Raw genomic sequence first — 17220 nt, 5'->3', positions numbered from 1 at the left:
CAAAGACCTCCTCACACTTTCTCCAGACCTCCACTTCCTGCTTTATCCTCGTGCCCTTCTGTGAGGCGGCCATTCCAGAGCAGGCAGATATACTGTTGATTTGGGCAGCAGGAGAGTCAGTCTTGTTGCCCTCGATAGATTTGACAGGCCTTTCAGTTGGAAGCTGACCAGCAGGCAGGTGGCTGGCATGAAAGAGGCGGTGGCCACCGAGAGCCTCCAGCCCCTGAGATCGCCACAGTCTCTGGCTTCTCTCGGTTCAGTCTTGCAATGATCTTCACCAGGCTTCCAGGCTTAGAGGTACACACACACCATGCCCACGCTTCTTGGCCTGGGTGTCCGCGGTGACAGGTGTGTGTGTGTTCCATGCCTGCACTCCCAAGCGCTTTTTTGCACTAACATGGTACCGCTTGTGGGCAGTGAAACCTGGGGGAAAGCACCTCAGTTGGTGGCTGTAGAGGCTTTCACCCGCTCTTTCACAGGAGGATGCTTGTCTGTGTTCACTCGCAAATTTCCCCTTCCCTTTTCAGGGGGCCAGTGTGGGGAGACGAAGGGATATTCAGGATTTGACGTGGTTGCCTGAAGCCTAGACTCATTCCATCGGGTCAGAGCCGCTCCAGGATCTAGAAGGCTCCTCAGTGGCTGCGGAGCTCCGGCTGCTGCTGGATACGTGGGTGAGTGAGAGCCTTCCTAGTGGACGGCAGTGGTTTCAGTGCTAAACGAGCTAAATGAACACTGTCCCATCAAGAAGCCTTCGGCAGTTTCGGCAGGGCGGCCTTGCTATGACTTGCCTCTGCTGCGTGCTGACGGTGTGCAGAGATTAGTTAACATCCTCTCAGCCTTGTCTCCCCTGTGAAGTACAGACGTCGTGCTGGGTGGCTGCCTGCGAGCTCTGAGTTAGACCAAGTGCATGCTGTCCACCTGCACAGGCCGGGCAGCTGTCTACACGCTGCCCTTTGGACACGGGAATGGCCATTATCTCCTTACATCTGACTTTGATTTCCTTGTAATATTTCATAAATGAGGCACTTTTGTTATTACCTAACCCACTGCTTTTCTTTATAAACGCTCACAGATGTTGGACTGAAGCGTCAAGTCTTTCCCATTACCCTGGAGGAGACAAAGCAAATGCATGGAAGGGGCTGAACCTCTTCCCCTGGTAGAATACACCAGCTTCGGCTGTGTCAACACACATTGCACTGCCTGACCTTGTGTTGGGTGTTTCCTGGTGTTTCAAGGTCGGGGGTGTCACCTATCCTCAGTTGGGGCAGGGACACCCAGCTATGGGAGGGGATGCTGTGTTGTGTCCCAGCAAACGAGACTCCCTGAGACCATCTAGTGAAGTATGGGGGGCCGCTAACTTGGAAATAGGAGTTTCCAATGGACATGTAAGCTTAATGGTAACAAGATGCAAAGTTTTATATTCCATTTTTAAAAAAGCAATAAGCTCATTTTTGTGTAGCTTTGGTATATAGAAATATATGAGTGTGGAAAATACTTGTAATGTATCTTCTTGGGTCATAATTTTGTTTTCATGGCAATGTAACCTAAAAGTGGGGCTAAATAATCGTCACATTATGTAGGTAGAGCTGTGCTTTCATTCACATGATGACCTCGCTCCGTGTCATTGAGGATTTTGGAAACTGTGGCCGTAAATGACATATAACGAAACCAGGGCTCCAAACACCCTTGCATTCAGTGCGGCTTTCTGAGGTTTCTTTTCTGTTTTAAAGATTTATTTATTTATGCAGACAGTTCTGGGGTACAGGCCAGAGGTGCAGGGTGGTGAGAGGATTCACCAGAGACAGAGTGGCGAGCAGATTGACAGAACACTGCTGAGGGGAACAGTGGGGAGACAGGAGAGGTCTGCTGTGCCATGTGGGTCACTTCCTGGGTGGGGATCCAAGATAGCTTGATGGCGCTGAGACTTTAACCCCTTCGCCACCGAAGTGCTGCGCTTTAACCCACTGAGCCACCAGGAAGGGCCCTGAGGTTTCTTTTTTCACAGCACAGTGGCTGAGAGGGCCTGCTATACGTGTAAAGCATTCTCTTAAAAAGCCATCAACAAGATCAAAGTGCTTTTATAAAATAGGCTTTCTTTTTTTGCTGCTAAGCAGTGGCCCTCAGCTGTCCTAACAGACAGGCTTACCTCTGAAGTTGAAGGATGAAGGTTCATCTTGAAACTCTTCTGACACAACCCAAGGTATGTCCCTTGAACCTAGGGTTCTCGGGGGCTTGGGTGTGAAACTCTCCGGGGAGTACAAATCCTTAAGAGGGAAGCTAAGTTGAAAGTCCTGGGTTTGAGGCCTCCTAACGCATGGGTTTATGTGTCTGCACTGAAGCTATTGGCAGCCACTGCAGCTCGAATTCCATCCCGACCCAGGGTGACCCAGAGGGCGCAACAGACCTTTCCTGTCTCACCTGCTCCCCTCAGCAGTATATTTCACTTGATCTGCCTGTTGTGCTCCCCACTCTGTTTCTGGTGAAGCCTCTCACCTTCCACACTTCTGGCCTGTACCCCAGTTAGTGTACGTGTAAATAAATAAATTTTTTTTAAAAAGTCTTGGGTAGGAATCCTGGTGAGTGAGATTCGCAAACTTGTTCTGAAGTCAGCTTCCAGGATTTTCAGCAGTGTCAAAGAAACATCAGCGTAGTTTCTCATGTGGAGGTGAGTGATTATGAAAATAAATCTGGTCTTTAATTTGACCCACATTTTATTAAAGCAGGGAGGAGTCTGTATACATTTTTTGAGAGACCTATGATTTTTGAGTTTTAATCCTGGTAAGCTCTGACAGCTGTGTCACTGTTAAAACTATTTAATATTTTATCTGGCCGTTGTTTAGCATTACAAATGATACAAGGAAAAAGAAACAAGGAGTCAGTGGAAATAAATTACGGGTGTTTACCCTCCCTCTGTTTTCTGTTGTGTGAAAGCCGCTGGTTGGCATTTATATGGTGAAGGGTTTTTCTTAAAGAGTTAATTTTTAGTTAATAGTGAGCTTTCATGAGAAAAATAATTTCACATGCTAAGTATTTGTTCCATGGTTATTAATGGCGGTGCTAGTAATATCACATTGTCTTTTTCACACATGGAAGAGGGTTTCCTGGTGACAGCTGGAGCCCGGGGGAGGGGCGGCTTTCCATCAGCCAGCTGCTCAGCACCATCAGTGATGGTGATATTTCAAAGCCCATGGATAATTTGGGTTGTATTCAGAAAAGAAAATGTATCAGGTTTCTGGGAAGCGGGAGCTTGCGTGCAAGGGCCCTCTGGGAGCTCACGCTAGCCAGCTCAGTGTGTACATTCAGGTCTGCATGTTGCTGTTATTTACCATCTAGTTTCTTGGACATTGTTACATGCACATCATAATTATAAAGCAATAAAGTTGAGTCCATGGGGGGAAAAGCTCATTACTTTATGGAGAGGAAGAGAATGGAAAGCAAACTTTGGGGGTGTGCTACGTGCTTTCACATAATATGCTACTTCATCTCTTCTTCACAATGGCTGGCGGAAATAAGTGGAATTTTATTCATTTGTGGATAAAGAAATAGACTCTCGGCCAGACTGATTATAAGATTTGCCCGAGGCCACCTACGAGGAGCCACGGCATCCATAGTTGACCCCCGGTCTGGCTTCAGCTCCAGGAGTGTTATCATTCCACCAACAGCTGTTTTTCCACAGTGTTAACTTGCCTATGCATTTTTAATCCAAAGTCACAATATCAGGATAATTAGAAATGAAATTTATATACATATTACTATGCTTCGGCTTTATATAAATAATATATAGGCGTATATGTATGTATGTTGGCAGCTAATTCTAATTTTGGATTTTTTTTTCCTTGAGGAAAGTCCTTTGGGCAACACTGTGAAAGAAATTTTGCTACATATTTTATGTTACAAATATTAGCAATTTGCCACTGTGTGTTGTCGTGAATCTGTGGTGATTACAAGTTGAAACATGCAGAAATTCATGTGCTGGCTGAAGTAGTCCCTGCCGCCAGGCTGTAGTATTTCCAAAATACCTCTTTTCTCTCCAACTGTCTTAACCTCATGTTAGTAAGGGATCTTTCGTTTTCTAAGTTTCCATCCTGTAGCTGTTACAACCACAAAGAGATGACTTGAAGCACAGCCTTTTATTTTTGTGAGATTGTTTATAGCTTTTCACTCTCTGGAATTTCATGTCTCTCCCCAGTGCCCACAGGATAATTCCTGCCCCAGTCTTTTTGTTGTTGTTTTCTCTTTTCCGACAATACAAGACATCTTACACAAAGCTTTAAAATTTTTTTTTAAAACATTTTTATGTAGTGAAGTACCATTGTTTTACGTCCTTGTTAATATTTTGACGGCATTTCTCCTACCGGTGTGATTACCACTTTCCCTCCACCAAAGCACTGCGGTCCACTGTGGTCTTCCCCATCCCATCTCATCCTCCCGCCCGGATACCTCAGTACTGTGATTAGCTTTCAACAGTCGGTTTTAAAGTTTGTCTTCGTTTAACCATTCGTTCGGTTTCTCTGTCTTCCTTACGTAAGTCCCATCATCCAGTATTAATCTTTCTCCTTGCAAACTTTGCTTAGCATAATCCCTTCCAGCTCCATCCATGTTGCACACATGGCATGAGTGTAGTATTCCATCATGCCTCTATACCACATCTTCCTGATCCGTTCATCTGGAAAACTTTCAGTCTTCTGCTATTTTCTAAATACTTCCCATACTTTTATATATAGCCCCTTTGCAGACTTTATGACAGAAATGTTGCCTTTTGTGTCTGCTTCTCCCTGGGGTTGCAGAAAGCACAGTGCTTACCACATAGTAGAAACTCAGATATTTATTAAATGAAGAAAGGGAGACAGGTGTAAAATTAGATGCGTAATCCTTATCTTGCTGGAATTTCACATTTATTAGATTTTCTCTGCACATGATTACAAAGATGGGAAGATCTGTGTCTCCTAATAATTCGTGTGGTAAAAAATGTAGGAAAGCTCGTAGGATACTTCACATCCTTTATGAAGGAGATGAGATACAGAACACGTGTTTATTGCTCTTCTTCCTCCTCTCCCCTCCTTTCCCTCTCCTCCTCTCCCTCTTCCCTCCCTGATCTAAATGATTCTTTGTCCTAAAGTTCTAGTGGGTTTTCATCAAGTGATAGCATTTCTCAAATGTCTTTCAATGAAGAACAAAGACACAGAGTACAGTGTCTCAGAGCGCTCTGTTACGGGTGTTATTTATAAACCTGCCTTGTATAGCTAGACTGCTAATCTTAGACCTTTACCCTTTTGTGGTTAATAATCTTCATCTTGTGTCTAGGTGTATGTGCTAAGCATGAGACTTGCTGATTCTCTCTGAAGTTGCCCTCGCACGCTCCCTGAGTCTGTGCACTCTTCTTTAGAACTAGATTCCACAGCAGATTTTTGAGAAACTCCTAAACACCCTCCACAGTTCGATTTTCCTGTGGGCTAAGGGGCTGCACTTTTGGTAGAGCTTGGTAATACTTGATAATACTTGGTAAACAGGATCTGCTTGCTGCCCCTTATAAATGATCCAGTGTTCCAAGTAAGGTACTTTAGCTACAAAAAACAGAAACAGAGTTGAATTCTCCAGATAACTTTTTCAAGACCAAGACAGTTATTAGAAGTATATGTATGAGCTTAGAGAATTGATGGAAAGTCAAACCACCAGGACTTGGTGAGGAGAGCAGCAGCTGGGCAGGCTCTTGAGATTTAGGTAGACTTGTCCTGAAGTTAATGCTCTGAGTGTCAGCTTCAGTAGTTGTTGATCTTTAGTGTCTCTGCCCACGTTTCAGATTCCAGGGCCATGATCACCCTTGGATCAGTGTAGAAAAAGCACTGTTGATTGCGAGGCCCCCCAGGACCACTTCTTGTGGGGGCTAAGAGGCAGATTTCTGTTGCTGAGAGGAGGCAGTATTGATGCGGGGCTGGCAAAAACCCTGAGCAGTGGCACCGCTTAGTCATCAGTGAACATCCTGCGTGCTTTGTGGGAACATAGGCGACGTCTCTAGAGTCTGGTGTTCTTTTCTCTTCTCAGCGGGTTCTCGTGTCCAGAGGTTTTCAGTTGCATAAATAATTCACTCATAGTTCCCACATAGATTAAATGGGGATGGCTATTGCTTTTTCACTGACTTTAGTTAGAGAAAAAAAAATCTGGTGTTGCATAAATGTGAGAATGAAGTTTCTTGGACCGCCTCCCCGCAAAAGTCAGTGGCCATGGCCATGATTGCTGAGATTTTCTGCCCCTGGTGCTCCCTGCTTTAAGGACCCATGGCGTTTGCAGGGCTGTCAGCTGGGGAACTTTAATGAGACCTCATTACCCCAGAACTTGTAGTCCATGAGAGAAGGAACCGACTGATGACTGATTCTGGAAATCATAAGCAGTGATGGATCAGAATTGGAGGTGGCACTAATTCACCTCGCTGCAGAGCAAAAGTCAAGATTATACAAAATCCAGTCACTTAATTTTTCATGTGTAAAGATAATGCAGTCATTTCTGTTACGACTGAACCACTTTAAAAAGGAAAAGAAAATACAAGCTTTGCCATTTGACATGTTGAGTTTTTTTTTTAATCCTAAAGTGGAGCCTCATTAAAATTTCAAATTATCATATAATTTTGACAGAAACTCTAGTTTGAGATTTTACTGTAAAACTTATTTTCATTCACAATAACTCCTACTTTCACATGCTTTCCACATTCCCCATTATGTTTTAAAAAATATAATTGAATTAGATGCAGTTTTCAAAGGTAGGATTATAGAAAATCCAGAAAAAGATGAATTGGTTGCTAAAACACTTCTAAGCGAAATAAAATTTTGATCTTAGACTTTGTTTATATGCATTGTGAGCACTACTGATTCCCAATTTATGGTTTTTCTCTGTAAATAATCTTAGCTATTCCTTCCAAAGCCAAATGTGCTTGCTTTTAATCTCCCTGTACAGGTGGAAGCTGGCAGGTGACTAACTTTCTAAGGTCACGTAGCTGGTGGGTGTATCGTGGGCTCCTCACCAAGACTGTCCTGTCCCCCTTAATATTGCTAATCCTTTGTCTCATTTTGACAAAAAGCCTGGGGACATTTCTTTTTCCTGAGTCTGTTTACCCCCAGCTGCCTGACAACTTCTTTATGTTCAGAAACTGTTGAGATATGTCTCATCAGCCACTACCTCGTGCTCCCACAGCGCAGCGCTGTGCCCTGGGAAGCCTTTTGTCCTTTATGTCTCAAGCAGCCTGACAGCCTTTCATGTTGAATTGAGCAAGATTGCTTTGCATTGAATGAAGCTGAGTGTTACTTTCTAGGTGAAAAACAATTAAATGCTTTTAAAGATGTACTTGGTGAACAGGAAGCTGAGCTGTGTAAATTAATTCTAACTGTAATGATGTCATAGCCTTGTCTTTTGTTATTAACCAGGTAATTGACCAGAAGTTTGGAAGCTTATTGTAACCGACAGTGAGTGGTTTGACCTTGGGTGCTGTCTGCAAGTGAACCACGCACTGCGCATGCAAATGCAGTTGGCTCCTCCAGTTGCCTGTGTCACCACGGCATCTGATCTTGGGTTCTTCTTTTCCCTTCTTTGCTGAAATGGGATTCATTGTCCATGCTTCTTGCTCTTACCAAAAGCATCTGGCCACCCAGGAATGCCATGCGCATCCTTCAGGAACCACAATCAGACATGAAACTTTTGCATGCTTAAACATAGGGTCAAGTAGCCCATGCCCCAAATAACATGTCTCTGGTTTTTGAGTACCATGAGAAGGGAGAGGGGTGACTTCTGGTAGAGAGATCAGTCTGGGGAGGGTTGTGGGGCACACTTGACAGCTGAGAGGGGATCTGTCCCATCTTACTCTAATTGGTCCAAGAAAGTTGAGAACTCACACCCTTTTAAATGCCTGGGGGAATGAGAGACAACTTCGGGTAGAGATTGGGTTTGTAGGAGTAAAGAGTCGGTCCAGTGGAAGTGGTAGAAGAGTGTCACCGACCAGCAGTTGTCAGGTCCTTGCCGGTCTCCCACATGCTTTCCACCCTGGAAAGCAATACTGCGCACGATGGGACCAGGAAACCCACAGTGGGTGGTGCCTGTGGTGCTGGGAGCAAATCCCTCAGACTTGGGCGTCACATATTTAAGCAAACGAGGCACCTGGTGCAGTGGAAGCAGTTTCCCCCTTACGAACGAAGGGTAGGACATGCACATATGGCAGGAGAAGTGTGGTCTGTCACTTCAGAAAGTCTGACCTTTGTTGTGGGGCGTGGTGCCTGGTGGAGGAGACGTGTTGGAATCCGGTGGCATAGTGGTAGAGCATCTGGGTGGAGTGGGATACCAGTCTGTCGCTGCAGGAGCTGGGTGTCGCACCCCACGTGCTCGGTGAGCCGAGGTAGCCGCAGACCTTGGAGGTGGCAGCGGTGAGCAGCATTAGCGAGTTTGTGCGTCTCGCTTGAGTGGGCTCAGTTTTCTGCATTCACCTAGTGCACCCTGAGCTGATGAAATTGTGCATAATCCAATTCAGAATTTGGCATATGCTCAAATTATTCCCTGATAGACTAACCACATTTCAACAAATTTGCTTGTTTCGAAATAAGCGCCGTAGCTGAACTGGCCTCACAGATGCTTCCCTGGAGTCACTTCCTCCTTGCGCCCTGTCTGGCTCCCGAAGCCCACATGGCGAGGCCCCTCCCGTGAGCATTCACTGACCTGGTTTGACCTCACACTTTCGGGTGAGCACTTATCTGCACATTATTCGCCCATTTCTGACATGTGTTTTAGCTAGGTAGACCTACACAAGCTTGTAAGGGGGGCGGGAGGACAATCACGTGGTTGAGTAACTCCCAGCAGAAGTAAACACACCCCGTTATGAGGAGAAACTCAAATTTGTGGGCTTGGCCTGCATTTCATAGCCACGAGGCCGTCCTCTGCGGTATCCCGTGGGCACACCCTCCGACTCCTAGGCCTCTAGCCCACCAAGGCGCTTTTTGGCCGAAGTCTTCTCTTCAAAGGCAAAGCGTGGCCCTGGCGTGCTGGCCAAGCGCGGGGCTGCAGGCAGCGACAGTGACCGTGCCTGTATGAGCCATCGAGAGGAAGGTTTTTCCTCCTCTGTGGCTCCTGCCCTGATCACATCTGACTGCAGAGAGGGCCAGGCAAGGAAGGCTGCCGACTTGCGCACACTTCACAGCACCCCTCCGCACCCCCAGTGCCCAGCCTTGGAAGGAGAAGTGAGCGGGAACTCGGCTGTTGCTTCTCAGCTCTTTTGTTTGTAGAGAACATTTCCAAACTGAGAGGAAAATGACATTTGGATGCTTGTTACTTGTTTGTTTGCTTGTTTGTTTTTAAAGATTTATTTATTTGTTCATACAGAACTGGGGTACAGGCCAGAGGCTCAGGGGCAGCGAGAGGCTTCACCAGAGACAGAGTGGGGAGCAGATCGACGAAGTACACTGCTGAGGGGAGCAGCGGGCGGGTCAGGAGAGGTCTGCCGCGCCCTGTGGTCACCTCTGGCGGGAATCAAACTCATGTGGAAGTGGCTTTAGCTTCTCAGTGCTGTGCTTTAACCCGCTGTGCCACCAGGGAGGGCCTACTTGTTTTTAACTTGATTTTAAAATCTGATTTTCACCTTCATTTGTTTGTTTGTTTTTAACCCGTGGCTTTGACAACACTTTCCAAAGACCTTGGGTATTTGAACTTCACTTTGTACCACTCTCTTAAATGTAGCTCTACAACCGGCATGCATGTAAAAGACAATTATATCTGACCTAGTATAAGCTCTGTACCTGAGATTTTCTATATTAGAAATATTTTCAGAATTCTTCTGTGCTGTGGTATGATGAGCAGTCACCAACTCCCCTTTCTTGGGAAGGACTATTCTATATGCTGAAACTATGTCCTCCCTAATCCTTTGGGTGGTTAAAGTGTCATATCTCTTAATAATGGACAGTGGGAGTGACTTCTAATTCAGTGCTGACATGTAAAGAGCTTAGAAGTCGCCGCTCTTATCCTCAACAAGAGAAAAACCCAAACAAACTGAAAATCAGCAGCTTTTCTTAGTGTCATCAGAGGATTTGAGGTTACTGGTCAAATCACCTCCCTGAAATCTGGAATAACAGATTTCTCATACTGAGAATCACAGCCCTGACCACATCGGCGAGGAAACAGTTCTTTACCCACCTGCACCCTAGTTTCTCTGACTGGGGCCCTGTAAATTGGATGGCCAGAAGACAGATTAGCAGGAGAAAAACACAGGTGATTGACATGAGCATGGCACCTACCTGTGGGACACCCACAGATGAGCAGCCGTGAGCGGTTAGAACTAGGGCTACCGTGGCTTAACAACAGCATGAATTTTTCAGAGATGTGACAGGCAAGGAAAAGCATAGCACTAAGCAGGCAAAGGCAGTGGGCAGGAGCAATAGATGGTTAGGAGGCATGTTACTAACCTTCCCTTTGTTATGTAGCTTCCCTGGGTCAGAACAGTTGTCTCTGGTGATTAACTTTTGTCCTTTCTGGTAGAAATGGGTGGAGGAACACCTTTGCAAACTTGGATCTTACTTTTAGGCGATTGGGGGAGTCAGAGAACTTATCTTGTATCTGCTTCTTTTCAGTTGTCTTGGGTGCAAAATAATCCTTCTGCCAGGTGGCATATTTAAGGCCATGTATTCTGCCCCTACATTCTGTCCACTCAAACCGCTGAAAGCTGTAAGTAGTAGGGACGCTTCCATGCTGACTTTGAAGACTTGCTGCTGTCTGCGTGTAGGCCGTCTTGAGAGGTAGAAGATCACCTTTTCTGCAGACAGCTGTGACTCCATGGCATTTTAAGACCAAAAGCCAGGGGCAGATGAACTTGGTTAAAGTCCCAGCTCATTTATAAAACGGGGAAATAGCAATATCTGTGTTAGGAAGTTTCCTGGGCTTAAGAACAGCACATGCGGAGCTGAAGGGCAGTGTGACCGCGGATCAACTAGTGACGTGCTGGGAGCACGTTTGTGATGTTAGCAAGTGATTTGACTTTTCTTTTTGACCCGTGTTTTAGAAAAACTCTAAGTTAGTGGCAAATGGCTATTTCTCTTGAAGGCATTCACACAGAGCTGAGATTTAAGGGTACTTACTGGATGCTTTTATAGTTTAAGCACATTGATTTTTTTAAATTTTAATTTTATATATTTTTTTTACATCTTTCTTCATTTTCATCCAACGTATGCTTTATCCACTCATGTGTGGTTCCCAAGGAGTCCCCCCTCCTCCTCACCCTTGCACCCTCACTGTAGTCCCTTGTGCTCTTCCCACCCGTTTTGATCCAGTTCTCTTCCCACCCCCAAAAATCTCTGGCTTATAGTTGATTTTGATTTTTACTTTGTTATAATGACATTGATGTTTTCAGTCATTTAATTTTCACAAGAAATCTAGTACCAGATAGCTACGTTATTACTAGTCCATTTCACAAAGTGGGGGACTGAGGCAGCTTGGCAGAGGTGGGAGAAGGCCTCTGGTGACATGCTGTTGGCCGCGCAGGGCGGGCTGTTGGTGCAGAAGGCACTGAGGAGACAGCGCTGACATGGTCTGGGAGCCCGTCACTCAGCCTGTGCAGGAGCTGGCCTGGGGCTTGAGCTTGGGGAAGAGGGAGGGGGCTGGAAGGGTGCCGGTGGCGGCTGCGCCCCCAGAGCCCTTCCTGCATCCCTGTGCCAACCTCCAGCTGCAGGTCTGAGCAAGAGCGCTTTCTTCACGCCCCGAGGCCAGCTGACGCTAGCCTCGGGTGACAGGAGGTACAAAGCCCCCACCCCATGGGGCGCTAACACCCTGGCATGTCTATGCCAGCTCCCTGAGTTCCCAGTGAGGTTGAGTCCCGGGCACCTTCACGAAGACTTGACCATGAACCTGTTTCCGGCTGCCTCGCCTGCACCGTCTCACTTCCCCACCACCTTTCACAGTATTTACTGCCTGTAAATGGCTTGTAGAGACCCTGTGTTGGAATCTGCTCTGGGAGGAGCCCAACATTGTCAGCAACAAATAACTGCATCTGCCGAAAGTGTGCCAGTTGAATCCGATGCCAGCCCACTTTTGTGTGGGGAAACTGAGACATGAACTGATGCATTTGCCCAAGGTAACCAATTGAGCTGACGAATAGAGTGAGTGGCCTGACTCGAGTCACCACATAGAATGTGGTGCTGAGTAGAGACCTGGAGGCAGTTGTGAGCCGAGCCGATTGGGAAACTGGGCCGTGAAAGGAAGAGAAACAAGGTTAAGTACTTGTGGTTTTCTGATGAATGGCAGTGGCATCAAGGGAGCCTTTTAGCCTCCTATTCTTCTGTCACAAAGCTGTGCACAAAGGGTTTCTTTCTCTTAGCAGCTGCTTGGATTGGATTTACGAAATCAGAATGTCCCCACCTAATCTGGACTTCTGCACCTTGGTGTTTTTCCCAGGGTGAGGGAGTAAGAGAGGAAAGAGGCTGGCTGCTGGGCATGCTTTGTCTGAGTGGGGCCCATGGGAGGGGCTCTCTGCACTCCCCCTTTCCTGGTTCGGTCCTTAGGAAACCAAGTGAGGTGAGGTAAGAGTCCTGGGCCCAGTCTGATTTTCTGAATTCTGCTCTGATCCCAATGGGAAGAGAAAGCACCTCGCAACTGGGCAGCCGCAGAGGAACAGAAGGGTCTGCAGGCATGAGGACTCTCCTGGTGGCCATGACAGAGGGAGAGCTGGGGCCTAGTGTTTCTCTGAATCTGCATGCTTAGTGGCCCAGTGGGGGTGAGAGCATTGCGCCTCTGGGCACTGCAGTGAGGAATCCAAGTGATGTCTCACCTCCCAGGAAGCTAGGAACTGGAGAGTGCTGGCCCCCGCCTCTCCCTGCGCCTGGAAACTGCCCGCCTGTGGTAGAGTCTGTGTAATGTTCCTTGACTGAGCACGCTGGTGACCTTGTTCAAGTGAGCTCTTCTGGCCAGGAAGAAGTCGCACTTTCTTCTGCTAGCCAGAGTTGGTGGTTTCTCTCTCTGTACGTCTCTATGTCTCCACCTCCATCCATGTCTCAGTCACTATGAACGGGGAGAAAATTTCAGTCCTAAGCCCACCCAAGCGTTCTGACCATCCTGTGTTGTGAAGCACCTCGAGCTCCAACTGTGCATGAGGAAGGCCCATTCAAGGGTTGCTGGTCGTGGGCATCGGGGCCCCACAGTGGGAGAAGAGCAGGCCGCGCAGAACCAGGCAGCTGGCTGACGCAGAGGAGGAAGCGCTGCCTCGCCTCGGAAGGGCGTGGTCTCCCTGGTCTGTCTTAATCTGTGATTTTTATGTCAGGTTTTCCGGTTGCGAGAATCCCCAGGTATTGCTGCCAGTCCTCCCTCCCGCTCTTTTCCTTTTGTGCTCACAGAATCCTAGTCCCTTGCGGTGAATTAATCCTGAGTCTTCATTTCTGTGATTCTGTGCATTGCTGATGTTCCACACACGTGCCCTCTCGTCAGCGAGACTCGTTGAGCATTTCCTCACCCTGCAGCTCTTTTCCTGAACCTTTCGCTCTTGCCCAAACCAGCTCCTTATTCTTCTGGATGTTTTTTTCACCCTTAGCATCTAATCATCAGTGTAGTAGAAAAACCTGGTTTTGTTTGTTGTTGGCTTTTATTTGCTTGTTTTGCCTTTTATTCTCAGACCTTTCTAACCTCCTCAGTGGCAGGACCAGTGCGGAAGCCCAAGTCTTCTGTTTAACCTGCCTTACTCCCTCTTGGGTTCAGTTGAACCCTTTTTATAGCACTCTGAATCGATCTTATCACTCTCTAAATATTGTAGACTCCCTAGGGCAGGACTAATTGTTATCAAGTCCTGACCTGACAGTTCTTTTGGTGATTCCCTCTGTGGCCTGGGTGGTCTGTCTTTGTGTATCTGTTTGAAACCACTTTCCATGTTGAAAAGTTGAGACTTCTCTGTTTGCCTCAGTAAGTGTTGCTTATGTAAAATAAGTTTCATTAAAATGTTGGCATGCAACGGCTACAGAAATTCTGGTGTGGCAAGAATGGCCTTAGAAGTAGAAATCTGTGTGGAAGTGGGTGCAGGGCCAGAGGCTGACGGAAGCTGTGTTGCATAGCACATACTCTGGTTTTCAGTTGGGTATGTTAATTTGGGATTGGGTAGATTGGTCATGAAGTCTCAGTCCCCTTCCACAGATACTGTATATTTCTGGTCCTGACGGGCCCATCCATTTTCCTCCAGCCTTGTGGATGAACATTCTGCTCGGCTGTTTTTTTGTTCACCCCAGAATTTCTTCACATTAATTTTTTGTCGAGGAATCTTACCTTCAGATGCTCATTTACTTCTTTTAAAATCTTAAAAGTGTCTTTTCTTGTTGCCAAATTAGACATATTTCAGTGGGTCTCATTATTGTCAGAAGGATACAGAACTTAAATGTAGTGCTGTACCCTAACTCTTTTGGTAAAATCTTCTTTTTCATACAAAAGAAGCCCTCTCCGAGTGGTAAGTATTGACCTCTCACATTTTTACTCATTGTCCCCCATATTATTTAAACTCATTCTAATTAAATTGTACATTGTGTAGGTAGAGATTGAGTTAAAAATGAAACATTGCTCTAGTCCCTTTTTGAGCTTTAAACTATTCTCTTAAACTTCAGTTTCTTCTCCAAGAAGCTTTTATGTGAAAGAACAGTTGCTGCGTCTTGTTGAGGAGTTGCTAGTCTGTGATAAAACACATTGATGGAAGCACGTATTCCCTGGCCTGACTCTAGATCTCAGCGTAGAATTTCAGAACATTTCACTCAGCTACATGTAGACATTCAGGGCTTTGCTGGGTGCTGGAGAAGTGCAGCCTTGGCTTTCTTAAGATGCAGGCAGACAGGATTGCCGACTCTGTCCCAAGACTGCCCTGGAGACTCACAGGTGAAGGGCTATACAGGTAGGAAGCCCTGTTTAGGGAGCACTGGATTTGTGTCCTAATAGGCCATCTATGAGGGTAGTCATCTTGGTCTCTTTATGAAGAAAACTGGGATTTTTGTCTCTTTCTCAGTTTTGTGTCAATTTGTGTTTGGAGTGGTCAGGCATAAACTACAAGCTACGGGACAGGATACTCGGATACTCACTTTGCTGACCTCTGGTGGTGAGAGTGCCTGTGTGCCTACCCTTATGGCCATGCTTATTAAGCACCTTGGACAGAGAATAGGCTGGCTTTGAGCATCCCCAGAAGTCTCAAGGGCAGTTCTTTTGAGCTACAGTTCATTTGGATGCCCTTTAGAGCATACTTCAGAATGGATAGCATGACACTTGGGTGCAAGGTAAACCAGCTTACAGATGCCATGGACCTAGTTATGTATTCACAGGGTGGTGAGACTTCAGTGAAATGAAATGATATATAACTACTGGGTAAACTATGAATAATTACATAAGTATTTTGGGGGGAGGTATATAACTATTTTGAGACCTTGAATTCTAGGCTGAAATTAATGAAATCGATCAGATAATGATGATGATAAAGTTTCCATTTCAGTTAATGTTTGTGTAACTGTATAATAAACACATTGTTCTATGAGTTTTTCATATACTAACTCATTAATAACTCTGAGGCAGGTCTTCTTATTAAATTCATTTTGTAAATGTAAGTATAGATTGAATACTTGCCAGTAGTCATAAAATAACAAGCAACTGAGTCTGGATTTGAACACTGGCTGTTTGACTTCAACCTGTTGTCTGTGTTGACAGATGAGAAAGCATGATGAGCTGGGGACATGGCGGTAACAAGATACAATGGGACTTTAGCCAATGGAGTCTTTGCATAGTGAGTTGAAGAAAGAGTTTAGATGATAAGAATATAGGTGATACCTGATTGTTGGTGGAGGTCTGTCACCACATAACATTCATCCTTATTAATAGTGGTTAGCTTGCCTAGAATATTCTCTCACTTGTATTGTGTTAGTGGTCATGAACCCTGTCACCCAGGAGGTCAGGCATTCTGCCTTCTACCTTGCTTGATTCTTAAGGCTGGTCTGTAAGACAGTTGGGCTTTCTCCCACCAAGCTGGGGACCTTTTGTATTTGTTTTCATTCAGGGAGACAGTACAGAAGAAAACAATGCAAGGGGCACTCTGAGGTGTGGACTCTGAAAATCAGGAAGCTATAGCCAGTTGGCATTGGGGAGATGGTCTAATAAGTAGTGTAGTGCTGGGAGAGACATTTTTTTAGGTGGCTGTATGAGAAAGTGAATGAGATTAGGGAGCCACCGTATAAATGGGGAGCCCTCAGAAGGAGAAAATACTCCCATGTTCCAGGTTCTTCTGAAACTGAGTCCAGGTTTCCATGAACAGATACTGGAAGGTAATTACTGAGAGTGTCACAATGTTCATAAAGACTAGATTTCCATTACCTTCTTAGTATAATTTGATTCCAGTTTTCATTTTTTATTCATGAGGTAGGTGTTCCTTTATTTGATTATCTTCATTTCTTTGTATTTCTCTGCTTATACTGTGAAAAAAATCCAGAGAGCCCTATGGTTTAAACATTAGTATAGCTCATGAAGCTGGTGAACAGAATTAGATGGCCAGAAAATTTTGTCATTTATGTGCAAGTTGTCGTTAAGCAATCATGGTTCTCCAGTGAAGATGCCACACTGCACCCCCAGGACTCAGGTGGAGGATCCATCCTGCTAAAGTTGAGCAGTGTAATGATGTGGCACCATCCCATCTGCTGTTATGTGGAAATTTATGTTTCAGAGCCCGACTGGCAGCGCCTCAGACTGTGTTGTACGCCACAGCCATGCATTGCATGTTGTGCTGAAGTTCTTTGTGAGGCATCCATGGATTGGAAAAAAAACAAGATCCTTTGCAAGCATTCTGTACAAGCTAACAAGTTCTTGTTTGTCACTAAAAACAAATACATCTTATACTATACCATTTTCTTATTTCCAAAAATATCTTGAGAATTTGCATCTTATATTTGGATTCTTTTGGGAACTAAGGATACTAATGCTTTAGGAACAATAAATTAGGCTATCTTCATAGCATTTTGGCTTTGTTTGAAACAATGAAGCATACCAGTCTTCTCTCTCTTTTAAAAGACCATACACATGGACTGTGTTGGCGTAAGCCATGGTTTTTTTTTTTTTTTTTTTTTTTTTTTTTTTTTGAGATATGCATTCAAACTCACTAAAGTCCTGGTGTTGTAAAAAGGAGGACATTTAGAGGCTTCATGTCTCTTTCTGAAACATTCTTTTGACCTGAACTTATTAAACTGTTTCTTGTAGGGTGTTTAT

At 45.4% G+C, this 17220-nt stretch overlaps 1 protein-coding gene across 1 annotated transcript in view; it reads left to right on the top strand.

Moving 5' to 3' along the window:
- Nucleotides 1–533: 533 nt before the first annotated feature.
- The window catches only part of RHBDD1 (rhomboid domain containing 1), a 113639-nt gene continuing 96952 nt past the window's right edge, over nucleotides 534–17220 (top strand). Inside the window, exon 1 of the mRNA XM_004674228.2 lies at nucleotides 534–671. The gene's annotated coding sequence lies outside the window, so the exon portion shown is untranslated. The remainder of the gene's footprint in view (nucleotides 672–17220) is intronic.

The sequence above is a fragment of the Condylura cristata genome, unplaced genomic scaffold (genome assembly GCF_000260355.1).
Source record: "Condylura cristata isolate star-nosed mole 26May11 unplaced genomic scaffold, ConCri1.0 scaffold00002, whole genome shotgun sequence".
NCBI classification, from domain to species: Eukaryota; Metazoa; Chordata; class Mammalia; order Eulipotyphla; family Talpidae; genus Condylura; species Condylura cristata.
Note: the sequence above shows the minus strand (reverse complement) of the source record. Positions and strands in the feature narration are given on the sequence as shown.